Source organism: Xiphophorus couchianus, chromosome 7, assembly GCF_001444195.1.
Source record: "Xiphophorus couchianus chromosome 7, X_couchianus-1.0, whole genome shotgun sequence".
Lineage (NCBI taxonomy): Eukaryota > Metazoa > Chordata > Actinopteri > Cyprinodontiformes > Poeciliidae > Xiphophorus > Xiphophorus couchianus.
Window position 1 is genome coordinate 5,436,395 of NC_040234.1, and position 16,811 is coordinate 5,453,205.

Below are 16,811 nucleotides of genomic sequence, written 5' to 3' on the forward strand. Positions count from 1 at the left end.
TATACAAAAAATTTAATATCTTCCTCATGCTTTCACAAATCAAGTGAAAGTTACACACAAAAATAAAACAGAATACAATAAGTCCAAAAATACATGTATTATATTACATCATAATACATAGAAATAACCTGACACTGCAAAATATTTACATTCTTTAATATCTTCCTCCTGCTTCCTGTCTTGTAAATAAACACCATGATTTTCACCCTGTTGTGAGACTTTTCTTTAGCATTGTGATGACTGTGAAATATAAATTTAATCTTTAATTGTACACATTTGTTCAATTTTTACTCTTCAGAAACCAACAAAATGTGTGTTTTTGCACTGAGCAGGAGCCACAATGATTTTCTGTAATTCCATCAGATTATGCAGCATATCTTCTTCATTCCACACATTACATACACATTATTACATAAAAACATGCTACCATGACTTTTTTTTAACAATATTAGTTTCTGGACAGAGGAAATGAGCTGAACACATTCTTCAACAGGTTCAGTCCAGGAACAAGCTCATCATCTTCCTCTCCTGTCTGCAGCCAAACAGATTTCTCATCCTCCTCTGACCCACAGCTTTCCTGTCAAACCTCAGATGTTCCATCTTCCACCTCAGTCATGGACTCTTCTGCTTCCACAAGTTTGTCTTTAACCACATCAGGAGACGCTGCTGCTCCCTTTGCCTCCACCTCCAACTTTTCTGTATCTAGAAGTCAGGTGAAGAAGCAGCCGGAGAGACTGAACAGGAACGAGGCTGCAGGTCCAGATGCTGTCAGTCCCAGATTCCCTCTGCGGGATTCTGCAGCATCTCTTCAACCTTTGCCTGACCCAAGAGGAGGTTCCGTTGTTGTGGAAGACATCCTGTCTGGTTCCGGTACCGAAGAAAAGTCACCCATCAGTCATAATGACTGTAGACCTGTTGCCCTGACGTCCCACATCCTGAAGGTCCTGGAGAGACTCCTGGTGGCCCACTTGAGTAAGCAGACGATCACATATCAGGACCCCCTGCAGTTTGCTTATCGCCGTGGAGTTGGAGTTGATCAGACACCTGCTTCAACAAACCCACTGTCATCTGGACAAAGCAGGCAGCACAGTGAGGATCAGGGTCTTTGGTTCCCAGGTGCATTGAACACAATTCAGCCTGATCTGCTCTGTTAGAAACTCCAGAAGACACAGGTGGAGGCCTCAACAATCACCTGCATCTGTGACAACCTGACAAACAGACCACAGTTAGTGAGACTGAAGGACTGTGTGTCTAACCAGGTGCTCAACAACATGGGAACACCACAGGGCACTGTACTCTCACCATTCATTTTCACCCTCTACTCTTCAGACTTCCAGCACAAGTCCGACTTCTGTCATCTACAGAAATACTCAGACGAATCTGCAGTTGTTGTGTATCAGAGGAAGACAAGAGGCTGAGTACAGAGATCTGGTGGATCACTTTGTGGCCAGGTGAGGGAACAATCATCTAATCCTGACTGTAAACAAAACAAAGGAGAGGGTTGTTGATTTCAGGAGAAACAGGAAACCCTATTTCCATCATGGGATAAGATGTGGAGGTGGTTCAGGAATATAAATACCTCGGTGTTCATCTGGAACACAGACTGGACTGGAGACGCAACAGAAGGCAGGAACCACATGGACAAGCCGTCTACAAAAAGAGACAGAGCAGACTGCACTTCTCCAGGAAGCTAAGATCCTTCAAGGTTTGCAGCAAGTTGCTGCAGATCTTTAAGTCTGCTGCTGAGAGTGTCATCTCTTCTGCTATCATCTGTTGGTGCAGCAGCATCAGAGCCAGGAACCTCAAAAGGCTCAACAATCTGATAAAGAAGGCTGGATTGGTTCTGGTTCTGTTCTGGAGATGACTGTGGAATCTCTGGAGATGACGCAAAGAAAGATTCTTCAGAAGAGTCAAGAAAGCTATGGACGACTCTGACCGTCCTCTTCATGAGTCTGTATGGGGAAAACAGAGTATCATCAGTCAGAGGCTTCTTCAGGTTTGCTGCAACACAGACAGCTACAAAAGATCTTTCCTGCTGACAGCAATCAGTCATCTGCAATAACTCTTTGAAGAATCTGAATTAATGAGCTGCAACTACATTTCATTTCCCTTTGGGATCAATAAAGTCAAAGCATGTTTGGGTCATTCTTGCACACTACTCAAAGTTTGATAGAAAAAAATATTGAACAATTGGAAGTTATGGTGGAAACATTTTTGTGGTTTCAATGAAATGAAACAAAAAATGTAAAAAGATAATGAAGTTTCGCTTTTCCTGTGCAGTTTCACCTGTTTGCAGCTCGTTTTGCTGTTTGCTGCGCGTTTGCAGTTGTCGGCCACAGTTTCTGATCAAGTCATTATCTCCTCAACCTTCACCATCATCTGTTACAACCAGTAGATGAGTAGATGGACAAAGTAACCTGCTGTCAGTGTTGGTCAACTCATGCTTGGTTTGTTATTGAAGGACCTGCTTCACATGGTCCTTCTTTATTCTGTGTCCTCAGGTGTCCCCCTGTTGCATCAGGAAACTTCATCTTGGGATTTCCAGCAGGATTTTCTGAGTCCCTTCAGTCCTCTGTGTCTTCTCTCTCCTGATTGGTCCAGTGCTGCTGGTGATGCTGGACAATCATCACATAATAATACACATATTCCTTAATCTCTGTCTAAATAACAGATGATTAAAGTGAATTCCTGATCAAGTCATCATGTCCTCACCTTTTCCACAATCTGTTACAACCAGTAGATCAGCAGTTGGAGCAGGTCGTCTTCTTTAATTGTTGGTCAACTCAAGTTGAGGTACATGAGTTGACGGAGAAATGAAATAAAGAGAAAAGACATCAGAGTTTATAAAAAAGAGAACATGGACAGAAGAAAGAACAGCTTTGAAATTTGACCTTAATTTCATTCATATTTAAAATTGTTAGCTGGGTAAAAATAAGTTTTCTTACTTTTTTTCGTCAACAGGGTTCTCTTCTCTACCTCCACCTTACTGGTGGTGTTGAAGGTGGAGGTTTACAGGTGGAGCATGTCTTCTTTAATTGTTGGTCAACTCAAGTCATGGTACATGAGTTGACGGAGAAATGAAATAAAGATAAAACATAACAGGGTTAAAAAACAGAGAATATAAATCTGCAGAAAAAAGAAAAGGTTTGAAATCTGATCTCAATTTCATCCATATTTAATATTGTTACTCGGGTAAAAATTGGTTTTCTTACTTTTTTTGTCAACTGGGTTCTCTTATCTTTCACTGTCTGACTGGTGGTGTTGAAGGTGGAGGTTTACAGGTGGAGCAGGTCTTCTTCTTTAATTGTTGGTCAACTCAAGTCAAGTGACATGAGTTGACGGAGAAATGAAATAAAGAGAAAAGACAACAGAGTTAAAAAATGTGAACATGGACAGAAGAAAGAACAGCTTTGAAATTTGACCTCAATTTCATCCATATTTAAAATCGCTAGCCAGGTAAAAATAGGTTTTTTACTGTTTTTTTGTTAACTGGGATCTCTTATCTTTCACTGTCTGACTGGTGGTGTTGAAGGTGGAGGTTTACAGGCTGACGAGATCCAACCTGGAATGATCAGAGAATCAGAGATCTGCCACCAGCATGATGTGAAGGTAGAATGCAAAAACTTACAAGCGGTGTGAAAAACAAGGGATCCAGAAGGCAGGAACCACATGGACAACGATGAAAGAATCCAGCGATGAGCAGCTAAAACCTGAAAGATTAAAAACTGGGAGACTGGATTAGTAGACGAACAGGACAGAATAATTTACTATATTGGAAAGCAGCGTGTAGGGAAGCACCACTATTACACCCTGAAACAGGACGGAGTTGAGAGGAAAACACAAAGTCGAAGAAAAGCCCCGGTGCAAGGCGCTACCTAAGGCTTCCTCAGTCCTGCCAGAAACCTTAACATCTAAAATACTAAATTTAGCAGCGGAACAAAGAAAAGCCCCGGTGCAAGGCGCTACCTAAGGCTTCCTCAGTCCTGCCAGAAACCTTAACATCTAAAATACTAAATTTAGCAGCGGAACAAAGAAAAGCCCCGGTGCAAGGCGCTACCGAAGGCTTCCACAGTCTGCCTAGAAACCCAATGGCTTTAATAAAAAACATGAGAGAAATGATGATGTCCTATTGTGACTTCCCAAATAGGTCTTCAGTTTTTATAGATCCCAATCTAATCAGAGTCACTTGACAAGACGTAGTGAGGTCTAAAAAACACGTGTCTGGAACTCTCTCTTGCTGTTATTCCGCTAGATGTTGAAGGTATTGCTTCCTCTACTGTGTCCTCTTCAGTCCCCATCCATAAAAAGAAGTCAGGGTATGACAAAGTTGAATCTTCAAAGTGCATTGATGGTGAAGGACGGAAAACGAGGGGTGACAGAATGGGATCCTCATATGGCGACATTGGTGAGAGACTGACAACACTGGGTGACAAAATAGGATCTTCAAAGTGCGTCGGTGTTGAGGGACTGAGGACGGGGGATGACAAAATAGGATCCTCATATGGCGACAATGGTGAGAGAAAGAAATCAATGGGTGGAAAAATGGGATCTTCAAAGTGCGTCGGTGTTGAGGGACTGAGGACGGGGGATGACAAAATAGGATCTTCAAAGTGAGTCAGCGTTGAGGGACTGAGGACGGGGGATGACAAAATAGGATCCTCATATGACGACAATGGTGAGAGAAAGAAATCAATGGGTGGAAAAATGGGATCTTCAAAGTGCGTCGGTGTTGAGGGACTGAGGAAGGGGGATGAAAAAATAGGATCTTCAAAGTGCGTCGGCGTTGCAGGACTGAGGACGGGGGATGACAAAATAGGATCCTCATATGGCGACATTGTTGAGAGACTGATAACACTGGGTGACAAAATGGGATCCTCATTTGGCGACATTGGTGAGAGACTGATAACACTGGGTGACAAAATGGGATCTTCAAAGTGCGTCGGTGTTGAGGGACTGAGGACGGGGGATGACAAAATAGGATCTTCAAAGTGCGTCGGTGTTGAGGGACTGAGGACGGGGGATGACAAAATAGGATCCTCATATGGCGACATTGGTGAGAGAAAGAAATCAATGGGTGGAAAAATGGGATCTTCAAAGTGCGTCGGTGTTGAGGGACTGAGGACGGGGGATGACAAAATAGGATCCTCATATGGCGACATTGGTGAGAGAAAGAAATCAATGGGTGGAAAAATGGGATCTTCAAAGTGAGTCAGCGTTGAGGGACTGAGGATGGGGGATGACAAAATAGGATCCTCATATGGCGACATTGGTGAGAGACTGACAACACTGGGTGACAAAATGGGATCCTCATTTGGCGACATTGTTGAGAGACTGATAACACTGGGTGACAAAATGGGATCCTCATTTGGCGACATTGTTGAGAGACTGATAACACTGGGTGACAAAATGGGATCCTCATTTGGCGACATTGGTGAGAGACTGATAACACTGGGTGACAAAATGGGATCTTCAAAGTGCGTCGGTGTTGAGGGACTGAGGACGGGGGATGACAAAATAGGATCTTCAAAGTGCGTCGGTGTTGAGGGACTGAGGACGGGGGATGACAAAATAGGATCTTCAAAGTGCGTCGGTGTTGAGGGACTGAGGACGGGGGATGACAAAATAGGATCTTCAAAGTGCGTCGGTGGTGAGGGACTGAGGACGGGGGATGACAAAACAGGATCCTCACACGACGTCAAAGGTGAGAGACTGAGGACAGGTGGTAACTCAATGGGATCGTCATATTCCGTCTTTTGGTACGGAAAGGACAGGACACTATACTTGGTCCTCTTGGCCGGGGGCTCCTCTTCAGCATCACTGTTCTTTGTCCTCTTTCCGTTTATGCCAGTCACAGATGTCACATGAGCCGCGTCCTTTTCCAAACCTACCTGATGATGTTGCAAGGTACCGATAGGTCTGGACTTCTCTGGACGCAAAATGGGCTCTTCCTGTTTGTCAGGTCCAGATGGGAATTCAACTGAATTACAAGGAGCCATGTCTTCTTGGGGCTTCTGAGCCACCCCTAATTTAATGTTTGGTCGAAGGACCTGGACAACCCGAAATCGGGATCTAAAGTCATCCTGGTCTCCATTACCTACCTCGTCTTCACTGGAGCTGTAAGTAGAGCTACCACTGGAGCTGGTAATATTGCTGTCAGTGGAGCTGGTAGAACAGTCCACAGACTGCGGAGGTGAACTATACTTCAACTCCTCTCCGTGGTCTTCAGAAACCATGTCGGCTTCATTTAACCACAACTTACCGTGTTCCTCACCATTATCTGGACGTCCCTCCAACGTTGGGGATCCATCTGCTGGAAGCGCCATGGTATGGGCTGTGAAGAAAAAAACAAAGCCAAAAAAGCTATAAATCTGTATCTTGAAAAAATCACAAAAGTCCAAAGCAATGTTTAGAGGGAACACTGAAATACCAACAATACAATAACCCAGCTTTGTGAATGTGTTTGTTTTTCTTGAATATATTTAATTAGCGATATTAATGCTATGCCAGATGTGATTATACAACAAGAACGGGAATTAAGAGATAAAATAAATAAAGCTTATATTTAGTCACAAAAAAACCAGCAAAAAACACAATTTTACATAAAAACCAGAACAAACTCTAAAACTCAGTGATCAAACACGTATAAACCATCAGCACTCAGACAAACAAACTTGCAGCTTCATCTTGGTACCAATCAATCATTAAACACAATAAATCAAATTTAGATTTATTGGTAATTCATCCCTAGCCATAAACTCTTAAAATAAAATAAAACCCTGCAACAAAATGGATTCACTAAAAGTAATTTTCTCAAACTAAAGTCAAATGTTTTCCAATCACCACTATTAATATTGCTGACTCTTTCTGAAAATGTAATCAGCGTGAAAATATATTACAGCTCCAAACATGCAAAGGACCAACACAGCATTTCGTAAACAACTAATTATTCAAAACTCCTCTTTCTTAGAAAATGCAAACTAAGCAATAATGGTTTAGTAAATATTAACTAAACTACTTAGAAATAATACAGGACAAATATGTATCTAAAAACTTTTCTAATATTCAAGTATTAAGGTTTTATTTCAAGCAACGTATCCAAGGAGACCAAATGTGTTATTGAGGCATTTTTTGAAACCTGGACCAGACACTGACTACTTATTCCAAAGATCTGAATAAAACAAAACGGATCTTCTAAAACCAGAAATAACTTTTTAAACCACATAAACAACGTCAAACCCCTGCAATCCCTCCAAGATTTTAACTAACAAATGAATCACAACTGGACCAACTGAAACTGAGATGATTGTTTTTCTAATGAATTTTAACATTCACTGTTAACATTCAAGTGACTTCTGAAAATGATACGTCACTAAAATGCAATGGAACAAAAGGCTGTTTTTCTGGTCTTGAGTAATTACAATAAACTAAATAATTTAGTTACTTTGTGAAATCAACAGGCACACATTGATTGTTCTTTAATGACTTTTTATAAGAATAAAGCTGTGTGTTGTTATTTAATCAATGTATCCATGGAGACTACATAGAACACATTTTTCACAAAGCTGCTTGAAGTCATTTTAAATAATGTCACCAATGTATCCATGGAAACTAAATATGTTTGTGTAGGCATTTATCAAAAAGAAAAAAAGGGCAAAGAACCATCCAGTTTACCAAGAATTGGAATCCAAAGTCATCGAAGATGATTTTCACAAATAAATCATTATTTTGCTGTGAAAATTAGCTTTGATTGATGATCACTACGACTATACACCATTCATTGCCTATTAATGGTCTATCATTAACGAACACACACACTTACAATGCTTATTACTGGGGCGACAGTGGTAGGAGTTTGCCCTGCAATGGTCCGCCTCTGTCGTTGTGTCCTTGAGCAAGACACTTCTCTCACCTTTAGCTGGAGTTTATTGCTGGCACCATACAACATCTGTGGCTACAATCCATTAGCTTATAAACATCAGTGTGTGAACGCGGACATGAATGGAAATTTTATGGAAAGCGTCCTAACAAACCGTTAGTCTGATGTCATTACCATGGAAACCAAGTATGTTTGTCAGGGCATTTAAAAAAAACCCAAAACACATCAACATGTCCCTATCTTGAAAAAATAATGAAACTAAACAATTCAAATATAGGTTATTATAAGGGTAAACACTATTTTTTAAAATGTTTTTTTTTTAAAATATTAAATATTTAAGTCATTTCATTTTGCGTATCCATGGAAACTGAGTGTTTACCACGGCATTTTTCAAAAAATAACGGTCAAAAAACAAGCAACTTTTTCATTAATTTGAAGTTAATTGAACTAATTTGACTATAATTCAGTAAAATGCATATATTTCTTAAATTATTACACCACAGTTTAACATTCCCGACATTTCCAGCGAAATTCAGTAAAGAAAAAGGCTCATTAGTTAACTAGTTAGTTAGATCTATGCTAGCAAAGAATGCTACTCGTCTTTTTTTCTACAGCAGTCAGTATTTCTTTAAAACACACACACACGAACGCAAAAATAAACTAAACAAGTCACTAATATCTTAGTAATAACTTGCTTTGGTTTATTAAAAATAGTAGAAGAATGATTTGAACCTTCCAGCTGGTCACCCTGCTGCTTCTTCTCCCGGTCAGGAAACGTCTTTCGCAGGTTTGGTATCCACGGGTTTCTTCAGCAAGTGCGAATTTCAGCAAGTTCTTCTTCAGCAAGTTTTGCACAGCAGATTCTCGACAAGCTCAAACCTTCCGAGGCTTTAAAGGCTCCTTCAGGCGTCTCTGTCAAAAGTCCCGTCGCAAAGGGGAAAGAACTCAGAAGGTCGGCGTCATTTATAGGCTCGAGGACGCTAACGTCGTTGCCATGACTTCCATTGACGAACGCACGCGCTGGTGCGTGAGAGAAATTGGACCACAAATAACGGAGATTTTTTTTTTTCTTTCGAAATGTTTTATTGTTACTTGGGACGTTTTTTAAAACATGGCATTGTACAGTTATACATAAATTTTTACTTATCTTTTAATAAATACAATTCCTTAATTAAGTTAAACTAAAAGAGGATAAGAACAAGGACATTAAAACAATAACTCTGTATGTTTAAAAGTTGAGCAGGACCGGGGTGACTCCTTACGAAGTTCGGAGCCGTCCGGTTCTTCCAAGCAGCGCTGCTGCTCAGAGGGGATCCCCGCCCTGAAGCTCCTTCCCGCCTGCCTCACCCGGGGAGCCAGGCCGCCGCTGCTGGGACCTCCGTCCGTGAAGCGCCGGATCCTTCGTTCAAGGAGGCGCAGGCGATTCTTCTTTGTGGCTGTGTCCATACTTATATAATGTATAACTACCTTATACATTATAAAAGTATTATTGGGGCCTGCCCATAGCAATGCATAAGGAGAGCAGTACTGACTTGTGAAGTCAGCAGCATGTGGGACATCACTAGGATGTTTTCTATAATTGACTTACTCTTTCAGTATACTAAACACGGCTAATAAGTAAAATAAATAGCTAATAGCTTATTTAAGCTAAAATGCTTAAATGCTTAAATAAGCATTTAACTGTATTTCTGAGCTCTGCATACACCATTTTTGTCTCATCACTGCAATTACTGTGAGTGAGCTACAAATATGAATTGCGGTACTATGGGAGAAGACAAATAGTTCTCTCATATGCTTCAAACGGTTTTTCAATACGTCTCTCGGTTCCTGAACGGCAAGGAGTTGTTCAGGCTGCTTTTTCCATATAAACCAATGGGGTGTCTCACAAAGATAGAAATCTTTGTCCACCTCTCTGTGTCACACACACATGACAGTTAGCGGAGGATTGATAACCATAGCAACGGAACACAGGAGGCGATTGGCTGCTGGTAGATTGGAGATTGGACTACAAATACGCATCACTGTAGTTCTAATCAACACTCAGTTAAAACAGAGGGCTGAGCTGCCATTTAGAACTACTGGCTGTTTTGGCCAGTAAATAACGGATTTAACCCAAACACTGTTAGACAGTTTAATTAGTCTGGTCATTTAATATGAAGCTTATGTTTTTTTTCAAAATAAAAGCCTCAATATCCCCCTCAGGTTAATGCACCGCCTATGGCGGTGCAATAATATTAGCATGCATTATATTTTTCTCTCATGTTAGGGAACTGCCTTGCTAAGCAAGGCAGTTCATTAGCATTAGCATTAGCATTTTAGCTTAAATAAGCTATTAGCTATTTATTTTACTTATTAGCCGTGTTTAGTATACTGAATGGAGTAAGTCAATTATAGAAAACATCCTAGTGATGTCCCACTTGCTACTGACAGCAATCACGCTAACATTAGCATTTTTGCTAATTTTAGCTGATACACTTACTTTATCATACTGGATGGTGCACGTCCATGTTAGTAAACATTCTTGTGAATAATTCATAGAATAAAAGAACAATGTTCATTTTACTCAAACATAAACCTATAAAGAGTAAAATCAGAGAAACTTTTCATTTTTTCCAGAGGTGTATATACTCAGTTTGAAATAAAATCTCAAGATTACATCATGCCTGCCAACATCTGCTAACATTAATGAGTTCAATCAATGCATTTTTATGACAGGCTAAATGTGTGTTGGGCATTGTGATTCTTGATATTTTTTGTTCAATGGCTCTTTTGTTCTTTTTTTGTAAATAAGATTCTTCCTCTTTTATTTCTGGCCAGTGTTCACTCTTTTGTTTGTCCATTATTCTTTTCACACCCATATTTTCCATGTTTTTGTCCTTTATCTCTTTTTTCATGCAGCTCTCCATGTCCTGTTAGTTCCTCCCAGCTTAGATCAGCTTGATCTGTTTCTTTAGACTCCGTGGGAACAGAATGAATGTGAGAAGAGATTCTGAATTTGTGGCTAATTTTAAACCATAAAAGTTGATCAAACCTTAATGTTTTCTTTTGCTTGTTTTCATACAAACAAAATATAACTTGTTTGTACCAGGCTTCATGCCAATGAGTTTAAATAGCATAAAAAAGGAAATCAAATGATTGTCCTTCTGCTCTAAAGCAGATTTATCATCTCAAATGATCCAAATCTGATATCTGAATAAAACCAAAGCAGTGACGGCAAAAAAAGCTTTTATTGAAATTTCTTACAACTTGATGTTATTTCACTCTATGATCAGCTTAATAACTTTCCATGCTTTCATAAATCAAGTGAAAGTTACACAAAAGACTAAACAGAATACAAAAACCTCCAAAATACACCATGACATCATAATTAATAAAAATAACATGACACTGCGAAATATATACAAAAAATTTAATATCTTCCTCATGCTTTCACAAATCAAGTGAAAGTTACACACAAAAATAAAACAGAATACAATAAGTCCAAAAATACATGTATTATATTACATCATAATACATAGAAATAACCTGACACTGCAAAATATTTACATTCTTTAATATCTTCCTCCTGCTTCCTGTCTTGTAAATAAACACCATGATTTTCACCCTGTTGTGAGACTTTTCTTTAGCATTGTGATGACTGTGAAATATAAATTTAATCTTTAAATGTACACATTTGTTCAATTTTTACTCTTCAGAAACCAACAAAATGTGTGTTTTTACACTGAGCAGGAGCCACAATGATTTTCTGTAATTCCATCAGATTATGCAGCATATCTTCTTCATTCCACACATTACATACACATTACTACATAAAAACATGCTACCATGACTTTTTTTTAACAATATTAGTTTAGCAGCCGGAGAAACTGAACAGGAACGAGGCTGCAGGTCCAGATGCTGTCAGTCCCAGATTCCCTCTGTGGGATTCTGCAGCATCTCTTCAACCTTTGCCTGACCCAAGAGGAGGTTCCGTTGTTGTGGAAGACATCCTGTCTGGTTCCGGTACCGAAGAAAAGTCACCCATCAGTCATAATGACTGTAGACCTGTTGCCCTGACGTCCCACATCATGAAGGTCCTGGAGAGATTCCTGGTGGCCCACTTGAGTAAGCAGACGATCACATATCAGGACCCCCTGCAGTTTGCTTATCGCCGTGGAGTTGGAGTTGATCAGACACCTGCTTCAACAAACCCACTGTCATCTGGACAAAGCAGGCAGCACAGTGAGGATCAGGGTCTTTGGTTCCCAGGTGCATTGAACACAATTCAGCCTGATCTGCTCTGTTAGAAACTCCAGAAGACACAGGTGGAGGCCTCAACAATCACCTGCATCTGTGACAACCTGACAAACAGACCACAGTTAGTGAGACTGAAGGACTGTGTGTCTAACCAGGTGCTCAACAACATGGGAACACCACAGGGCACTGTACTCTCACCATTCATTTTCACCCTCTACTCTTCAGACTTCCAGCACAAGTCCGACTTCTGTCATCTACAGAAATACTCAGACGAATCTGCAGTTGTTGTGTATCAGAGGAAGACAAGAGGCTGAGTACAGAGATCTGGTGGATCACTTTGTGGCCAGGTGAGGGAACAATCATCTAATCCTGACTGTAAACAAAACAAAGGAGAGGGTTGTTGATTTCAGGAGAAACAGGAAACCCTATTTCCATCATGGGATAAGATGTGGAGGTGGTTCAGGAATATAAATACCTCGGTGTTCATCTGGAACACAGACTGGACTGGAGACGCAACAGAAGGCAGGAACCACATGGACAAGCCGTCTACAAAAAGAGACAGAGCAGACTGCACTTCTCCAGGAAGCTAAGATCCTTCAAGGTTTGCAGCAAGTTGCTGCAGATCTTTAAGTCTGCTGCTGAGAGTGTCATCTCTTCTGCTATCATCTGTTGGTGCAGCAGCATCAGAGCCAGGAACCTCAAAAGGCTCAACAATCTGATAAAGAAGGCTGGATTGGTTCTGGTTCTGTTCTGGAGATGACTGTGGAATCTCTGGAGATGACGCAAAGAAAGATTCTTCAGAAGAGTCAAGAAAGCTATGGACGACTCTGACCGTCCTCTTCATGAGTCTGTATGGGGAAAACAGAGTATCATCAGTCAGAGGCTTCTTCAGGTTTGCTGCAACACAGACAGCTACAAAAGATCTTTCCTGCTGACAGCAATCAGTCATCTGCAATAACTCTTTGAAGAATCTGAATTAATGAGCTGCAACTACATTTCATTTCCCTTTGGGATCAATAAAGTCAAAGCATGTTTGGGTCATTCTTGCACACTACTCAAAGTTTGATAGAAAAAAATATTGAACAATTGGAAGTTATGGTGGAAACATTTTTGTGGTTTCAATGAAATGAAACAAAAAATGTAAAAAGATAATGAAGTTTCGCTTTTCCTGTGCAGTTTCACCTGTTTGCAGCTCGTTTTGCTGTTTGCTGCGCGTTTGCAGTTGTCGGCCACAGTTTCTGATCAAGTCATTATCTCCTCAACCTTCACCATCATCTGTTACAACCAGTAGATGAGTAGATGGACAAAGTAACCTGCTGTCAGTGTTGGTCAACTCATGCTTGGTTTGTTATTGAAGGACCTGCTTCACATGGTCCTTCTTTATTCTGTGTCCTCAGGTGTCCCCCTGTTGCATCAGGAAACTTCATCTTGGGATTTCCAGCAGGATTTTCTGAGTCCCTTCAGTCCTCTGTGTCTTCTCTCTCCTGATTGGTCCAGTGCTGCTGGTGATGCTGGACAATCATCACATAATAATACACATATTCCTTAATCTCTGTCTAAATAACAGATGATTAAAGTGAATTCCTGATCAAGTCATCATGTCCTCACCTTTTCCACAATCTGTTACAACCAGTAGATCAGCAGTTGGAGCAGGTCGTCTTCTTTAATTGTTGGTCAACTCAAGTTGAGGTACATGAGTTGACGGAGAAATGAAATAAAGAGAAAAGACATCAGAGTTTATAAAAAAGAGAACATGGACAGAAGAAAGAACAGCTTTGAAATTTGACCTTAATTTCATTCATATTTAAAATTGTTAGCTGGGTAAAAATAAGTTTTCTTACTTTTTTTCGTCAACAGGGTTCTCTTCTCTACCTCCACCTTACTGGTGGTGTTGAAGGTGGAGGTTTACAGGTGGAGCATGTCTTCTTTAATTGTTGGTCAACTCAAGTCATGGTACATGAGTTGACGGAGAAATGAAATAAAGATAAAACATAACAGGGTTAAAAAACAGAGAATATAAATCTGCAGAAAAAAGAAAAGGTTTGAAATCTGATCTCAATTTCATCCATATTTAATATTGTTACTCGGGTAAAAATTGGTTTTCTTACTTTTTTTGTCAACTGGGTTCTCTTATCTTTCACTGTCTGACTGGTGGTGTTGAAGGTGGAGGTTTACAGGTGGAGCAGGTCTTCTTCTTTAATTGTTGGTCAACTCAAGTCAAGTGACATGAGTTGACGGAGAAATGAAATAAAGAGAAAAGACAACAGAGTTAAAAAATGTGAACATGGACAGAAGAAAGAACAGCTTTGAAATTTGACCTCAATTTCATCCATATTTAAAATCGCTAGCCAGGTAAAAATAGGTTTTTTACTGTTTTTTTGTTAACTGGGATCTCTTATCTTTCACTGTCTGACTGGTGGTGTTGAAGGTGGAGGTTTACAGGCTGACGAGATCCAACCTGGAATGATCAGAGAATCAGAGATCTGCCACCAGCATGATGTGAAGGTAGAATGCAAAAACTTACAAGCGGTGTGAAAAACAAGGGATCCAGAAGGCAGGAACCACATGGACAACGATGAAAGAATCCAGCGATGAGCAGGTAAAACCTGAAAGATTAAAAACTGGGAGACTGGATTAGTAGACGAACAGGACAGAATAATTTACTATATTGGAAAGCAGCGTGTAGGGAAGCACCACTATTACACCCTGAAACAGGACGGAGTTGAGAGGAAAACACAAAGTCGAAGAAAAGCCCCGGTGCAAGGCGCTACCTAAGGCTTCCTCAGTCCTGCCAGAAACCTTAACATCTAAAATACTAAATTTAGCAGCGGAACAAAGAAAAGCCCCGGTGCAAGGCGCTACCTAAGGCTTCCTCAGTCCTGCCAGAAACCTTAACATCTAAAATACTAAATTTAGCAGCGGAACAAAGAAAAGCCCCGGTGCAAGGCGCTACCGAAGGCTTCCACAGTCTGCCTAGAAACCCAATGGCTTTAATAAAAAACATGAGAGAAATGATGATGTCCTATTGTGACTTCCCAAATAGGTCTTCAGTTTTTATAGATCCCAATCTAATCAGAGTCACTTGACAAGACGTAGTGAGGTCTAAAAAACACGTGTCTGGAACTCTCTCTTGCTGTTATTCCGCTAGATGTTGAAGGTATTGCTTCCTCTACTGTGTCCTCTTCAGTCCCCATCCATAAAAAGAAGTCAGGGTATGACAAAGTTGAATCTTCAAAGTGCATTGATGGTGAAGGACGGAAAACGAGGGGTGATAGAATGGGATCCTCATATGGCGACATTGGTGAGAGACTGACAACACTGGGTGACAAAATAGGATCTTCAAAGTGCGTCGGTGTTGAGGGACTGAGGACGGGGGATGACAAAATAGGATCCTCATATGGCGACAATGGTGAGAGAAAGAAATCAATGGGTGGAAAAATGGGATCTTCAAAGTGCGTCGGTGTTGAGGGACTGAGGACGGGGGATGACAAAATAGGATCTTCAAAGTGAGTCAGCGTTGAGGGACTGAGGACGGGGGATGACAAAATAGGATCCTCATATGACGACAATGGTGAGAGAAAGAAATCAATGGGTGGAAAAATGGGATCTTCAAAGTGCGTCGGTGTTGAGGGACTGAGGAAGGGGGATGAAAAAATAGGATCTTCAAAGTGCGTCGGCGTTGCAGGACTGAGGACGGGGGATGACAAAATAGGATCCTCATATGGCGACATTGTTGAGAGACTGATAACACTGGGTGACAAAATGGGATCCTCATTTGGCGACATTGGTGAGAGACTGATAACACTGGGTGACAAAATGGGATCTTCAAAGTGCGTCGGTGTTGAGGGACTGAGGACGGGGGATGACAAAATAGGATCTTCAAAGTGCGTCGGTGTTGAGGGACTGAGGACGGGGGATGACAAAATAGGATCCTCATATGGCGACATTGGTGAGAGAAAGAAATCAATGGGTGGAAAAATGGGATCTTCAAAGTGCGTCGGTGTTGAGGGACTGAGGACGGGGGATGACAAAATAGGATCCTCATATGGCGACATTGGTGAGAGAAAGAAATCAATGGGTGGAAAAATGGGATCTTCAAAGTGAGTCAGCGTTGAGGGACTGAGGATGGGGGATGACAAAATAGGATCCTCATATGGCGACATTGGTGAGAGACTGACAACACTGGGTGACAAAATGGGATCCTCATTTGGCGACATTGTTGAGAGACTGATAACACTGGGTGACAAAATGGGATCCTCATTTGGCGACATTGTTGAGAGACTGATAACACTGGGTGACAAAATGGGATCCTCATTTGGCGACATTGGTGAGAGACTGATAACACTGGGTGACAAAATGGGATCTTCAAAGTGCGTCGGTGTTGAGGGACTGAGGACGGGGGATGACAAAATAGGATCTTCAAAGTGCGTCGGTGTTGAGGGACTGAGGACGGGGGATGACAAAATAGGATCTTCAAAGTGCGTCGGTGTTGAGGGACTGAGGACGGGGGATGACAAAATAGGATCTTCAAAGTGCGTCGGTGGTGAGGGACTGAGGACGGGGGATGACAAAACAGGATCCTCACACGACGTCAAAGGTGAGAGACTGAGGACAGGTGGTAACTCAATGGGATCGTCATATTCCGTCTTTTGGTACGGAAAGGACAGGACACTATACTTGGTCCTCTTGGCCGGGGGCT

The 16,811-nt window shown here is 41.1% G+C and overlaps 1 long non-coding RNA gene across 2 annotated transcripts; it reads right to left on the bottom strand.

Annotated features, from left to right (window-relative positions):
• Positions 1–11,757: 11,757 nt before the first annotated feature.
• On the bottom strand, positions 11,758–14,110 carry LOC114147729 (uncharacterized). 2 transcript variants are annotated; one of them, XR_003596118.1, is made up of 6 exons: positions 13,954–14,110; positions 13,721–13,790; positions 13,295–13,623; positions 12,588–12,960; positions 12,311–12,485; positions 11,758–12,216 (listed from the first exon to the last, which is right to left on the bottom strand). It is a non-coding gene; the product is annotated as an uncharacterized LOC114147729 (long non-coding RNA). The 2 variants fall into 2 exon arrangements; XR_003596117.1 differs by having other exon boundaries at positions 13,721–14,110.
• Between the last annotated feature and the right edge of the window lie 2,701 nt (positions 14,111–16,811).